The sequence below is a fragment of the Ictalurus punctatus genome, chromosome 13, assembly GCF_001660625.3.
Source record: "Ictalurus punctatus breed USDA103 chromosome 13, Coco_2.0, whole genome shotgun sequence".
Classification (NCBI taxonomy): domain Eukaryota; kingdom Metazoa; phylum Chordata; class Actinopteri; order Siluriformes; family Ictaluridae; genus Ictalurus; species Ictalurus punctatus.
This window is the reverse complement of record NC_030428.2, coordinates 390001-395456: the sequence shown is the minus strand read 5'-3', so window position 1 is coordinate 395456 and position 5456 is coordinate 390001. Positions and strand designations below refer to the sequence as shown.

The window sequence follows — 5456 nt, the reverse complement described above, 5'->3', positions numbered from 1 at the left end:
CAGCGCTGCCAGGCTCTGGGTTACTCATCGGAAAGTCGAGGATTCCGGCCCCAGCGCTGCCAGGCTCTGGGTTACTCATCGGAAAGTCGAGGATTCCGGCCCCAGCGCTGCCAGGCTCTGGGTTACTCATCGGAAAGTCGAGGATTCCGGCCCCAGCACTGCCAGGCTGCCACTGTTGTACCCTTAACCCTCTCTGCTCCAGGGGCACTGTATCATGGCTGACCCTGCACTCTGACCCCTGGGATATGCGGATAAAAAAATAATTTCACTGGGCTGTAATGTATATATGACCATTTAAAGATTCATTATTATTCTATGTCAAAGATCCGTTTATTTGAACTGTTTGTGTTAATTCAACACTAATAGTCGGTTCATGATCGTCATGGGTGATTGAGAAATGTACATTTCTGCATTAACATTTGGGGCATTTCCCATTACTAAGTACTTTTTGTTAAATTCATACGAATTCTCTTTAATTTAGTGTAGGAATAAGCAATTTATTTGGACTTCTTTGGTTCTGGAGTAGAAGTAGTGGTCGTATTATTAGCATTAGTACTAGAAGTAGTAATCTGGTGTGAAGCAGATTTCGCCCATTATTAGCATTAGTAGTAGCAATGGTAGTAGTATGAGCAGTAGTTATAAGTAGCAGTATTTGTAATATTAGTATCATCAGTAGTAGCAGTATTGGTATTAGTATTATCCATCCATCCATTTTATTGAAATATCAGGAAAGAGGAGCGAGAGGGATTCGCCAGGCCGGCGTGGCAGCATGAAGACATTTTTGATTGAATTTGTGTATGACATTTATTCATTTAATAATCATTCCGTTTGTGATCTGTGAATATACAGCCCGTTATTAAACATTCTGCATGCGCTGCATATTCTGAGCTTTCTCCATTTCCACTTGTCACGAGACGGCGGTGGAGACCGACGCAAATGCAGTTTGTGGTTTTATTACAGGGGCTGGCAAACAAATCCAAAACAGCGATCAACAAACGTCAACACTTGGGCAAAATCCAAAATCACAAACGAGAGGCAACAAAATCAAAACCAGAAGAACAATACATGGACATAAAGGCTTGGTAAGTTCAGGTGGATACACACTGAGCTTTACTTCACAATGTGAGTGTGGAACTGAAGTAATTACATAGTGTGTGTGGAATTGATTTGGTCCAGGTGTGTGTGAATAGAAGTCTGCGGGTGTTGGTTAGTGCAGTCCGTATTTGGTGGCTATATTTGTAGGACGTGGTGTGATCTGGGAAACAGTTTCTTTCGACCGCGGTGTTGCCCTGACAGAGTGGACAGTGGGAAGTGGTCCAGGCATGACTGGTTTGAGGCATGATATGTGGAACGAAGGTGCAGTGTTGTGGTAATTCAGGCTTATTGATTTGTCTCAGGATCTTGTGCAGGTCTATGTATTTGGAGTTCACGGGTTCAGCACCCACCACGCTTCTGAAGTCCTTGGTGGCCAACCAAACTCGGTCTCCGTGGTGATATTGTGATGTTTCCCGTCGGTGTTGGTCTGCATTCTTCTTATTTACTTGGGACACTTGTTCTAGTCATCGGTGCGTGCCTTCACAAACCCGTTCGCTCCATTTTAAAGCATTAGTCCGTTTCTGGTGAATCTGCGGAGTTCTGTGGCGTTCCAGGGGAACAGAGGGGTCGGTAACCGAGCATACACTGGAAAGGGGTTAATTGTGTCACAGAGCGGCGTAGCGAATTCTGGGCATACTCTGCCCATGGAAGAAACTGGGCCCAATCATGCTCCTGGTTCTCGGTACAGAAGGTTCTGAGGAACGCCCGATCTCCTGGTTGGTTCTTTCGACTTGCCCATTCGCTCGTGGTTGATAACCTGAAGTTAGGCTTACTGTCTCTCCTAATTTTCCCTTAAAGTTTGACCAGACTATTGATGTGAATTGTGTGCCTCTGTCACTGCAATGTCTTCTGGGATACTGAACACAGGGTTGAAGAGCAGTTCTGCTGTGGTGTCGCTGTGGGTAAACTGGGCAGGGGAATGAGGTGTAGTGACTTCCAGAATTGGTCAGTGATGGTATTGTTGCATGATTCAGAGTCGCTGATCACGACCAGTTTCCGATGGGTGTTTGCCGGTTACCGAGACAGATGATCCGGATGTATTTTGGGATCAATCTGAGAGTTGAGAGTCACCTTGTCATCTCAGAAGGCCATTTCCGAGAGGATTTCCGGGTGAAGACCCTAATAGAAAGAGGCTCTGAGGGCAGGTTCATTCCACCTGCTACCAGCGCATACTCAGCCATTCCTCTTGACCCTTGTGAGGAGTTGTTCTCTGATATCCTTTCAGGTGGATGATCAAAGACACGCTGAAACAAGTCCACAAAGTGGTTGTAGCTGCTGTGGCCCAGTTGTGACCCATAATGTGAGTGTGGAACGTGATAAAGTCGGTGGGTGTTGGGAAGTGTGGTCCATGGTGGCCATATCTGTAGGTGTGTTCTTTGTAGGGAAACAGAGTCTCTTGTCAATTCTGATGTTGATCTGACGCTACTAAACTTTAGTTTTAGTACCTGTGTCTGGAGAGAAACGACATCAATTCATCACAAAATCTTTTTAGGGTTTTACAGAAGAGCCAGTTTGACTCCTTTCACGCTTAAGTATGTGGAAATAAAAGATCAGTGGAATACTAAAAAGTATCAGTTGCACTGAAATAGAGTGCACATCTGTTTGGCTATGATATCAAGCTTTCCCTTCTTCTTTTTTTTTTTCAGCTAAATGAGCTTTTGACTACACTCACAGGTGTTTGTTGTCATGCCCTGCTTTTTGCTGAAGCCCTTTGACTAGGTCATTCCTGTGAAGACTCTGGAGATGATCCAGCACCCGAGCGGGGTTGTACACGGAGAGGAAGCTTCTCCAGATATTCCTACAGGCCATGTCTTTAGTTAGGCACAATTCCAACAACCTTAGCTCTAATCAAGGAATAAAATAATCATTTGGAGCATGTATTGTTCTTAAAATGAAATCTGCACATGGATCATTTGGACGATCAGTGGAAATTTTGATTTGGAAGGAATCACTGGATGCAAAATGCTTGAGAACCCGTTACCTGGCATCGGAGTACAGTATTACACTGTGAGGCTAAAGCTGATCAAGAACGCCAGTCCACATCCTTTAAATCGTCCTTTCTGAAAACCCGACTCAAACCTTTTATAAAGCGCACCGTTGGAAGCTCTGAAAAACCTGAAAGGATCTCGAGTATGATGTGCATGTGTACTGAGGTACCCGCTAACAGGAAGTGAACAGTCGCTCAGACACATACCGTGTACTCATTACTTCATGCTCATATTTCGAGTCGGCTTCAACCGCGCACATCGGAGCGCAGGAGCCAATCAAAATGACATGAAATATGGAATATACGCTCGCGGGTATTTCTTCTAGTCAATATTAGTGCACAAATCCAACGGTTCTGATGATTTCATTCTTCATTATTATTATTATTATTAATACCAAATCCAAGAACCAAAAGCAGCTCATGTGCAAGTCTCACCCTTGCTTCAATCCCTAAAAACTGCTGCTGTAAAATCCTGAAGACTGCCGTGGAGGGGAGAAAGCGCTGGTGCTGCTGCAGAACCCAACTCTGAACACGAGAAACTTTCTATACGCAAGGACGTACGTCACTAACTAGCCGAGACGAGTCTCGACAGCGCCATCGTGTAGCTGCGTTGCGTTCCCCCTCCAACGTCTCCTTGTTCTACGCTGGATTTCTCGTGAGCACGATGCTGAGAAATGGACAGATGGAGTTAATAAAACCTAGGCGTGAGCTGTCTTATGAAATTACATTAAAACGATAACGATGTTAGAGAGCTGTGATGTATGATGTGACCGGAGGGATGTTGGAGTGACAATCCTCTGATTCTAATCACTTCCCCATAGTTTCTTCGTTCTCTTTCTTTCTTTTCTTTTTAAAATAACAATTTTATTGTATATTCACTTTGGTGCATCATCATCATTTTCCTCTTCCAAATCTCCCAGCGGTGGTCTCCACATCATCCCACACAGCAGGGCAAGGGCCGGTATTCTGTTCATTTGATCACTGGTGATACAGTGTGTGTGTGTGTGTGTGTGTGTGTGTGTGTGTGTGTGTGTATGTATGTATGTATATATATATATATATATATATATATATATATATATATATATATATATATATATATATATATATATATATATATATATAACACATAATTCAATTATTAGTTTTATTATTTAACTATGTACAAGGATATTCTGGCAGGTGTTTATTGCAGTCGTAGAGTGTTTTCGTGTCTGATCTGTACTCTGGCAGAACATTAAAACATTTTGTAAATTAGTTTAAAAATGTTTGTTAATTAGGTTTAATTATATTATAATTATTACATTATTTATTATATTACATTTATATATTTATTATATTGATTATATTATTTAATTATATTATATTCAATATTATTGAGGTATTATTATTATTATTATTATTATTATTATTATTATTATTATCCAGAGGCTACAGAAGGATCACACGTGACATTTATCACGTTACTGACATGCCGTCACAAACATTCGCATATTTCACATATAGCGAGTTTCACATATAGCGAATTTTTTGTACATGATTGATTTGCTGTTTTTTAGAAATGCATATATATATATATATATATATATATATATATATATATATATATATATATATATATATATATATATATATTTACAAACATTTGTTTATTTTCATGTGATTGTTTTTGATTTATTTATTTATTTTTACATTTTTGTATACGTTACTTTTTAATCACGATTTTATTTATTTTCATGCGAAGTTATTGATTATTTCTTTCCACAGCTAGGTTTTATTTTACTCACATGATTTTTTTTTTATGTAGTTATTTTTTTCGCATAAGTAATTAAACGGTACAAAAACAACACTGTTTATTTTCACAATAATGATATTTTCACGTGTAGCTTTGATTTACCCCGTGCTGAAAACATACACTTTCACGTGCATGCCATGTACTCACATCATCACACGTGACATGCATGTAGTAAATGTTTTTCTCCTCCTCTCTCCTGGAGAAAAGTGTGAGTCGTGTGCAATTCCGGCGCAGTCCAGGAGAGGCGCACTTTCTCTCTTTCTCAGCAGAGTCTGTAGCTCTTCCTCCTCTGGTCCGTATCTGTCAGTCTCTGCTCTTCAGCTCGATAAGTGCCAATATTTCTGCTCCCGCAAATCTTTACTAATCCTCCGCTCGCGCTAACAAACCACGGAGCGCGTCATAAATCTCAAGTACAGAAAACAAACAAACAAACAAATGAATAAATAAATAAATAACATCCTCCTGCAGCCTCCTGATCACGACTTCTTGCTGCAACATCATAGAGATCAAAACTCGCATTTCCTGCAACACACACACACACACACACACACACACACACACACACTACAACCACATAAA

At 40.7% G+C, this 5456-nt stretch overlaps 1 long non-coding RNA gene across 1 annotated transcript; it reads right to left on the bottom strand.

Moving 5' to 3' along the window:
* Window positions 1-1444: 1444 nt before the first annotated feature.
* On the bottom strand, window positions 1445-3389 carry LOC108274354 (uncharacterized). Its single transcript, XR_001814457.3, has 2 exons — window positions 2768-3389; window positions 1445-2546 (listed from the first exon to the last, which is right to left on the bottom strand). It is a non-coding gene; the product is annotated as an uncharacterized LOC108274354 (long non-coding RNA).
* Window positions 3390-5456: the final 2067 nt, after the last annotated feature.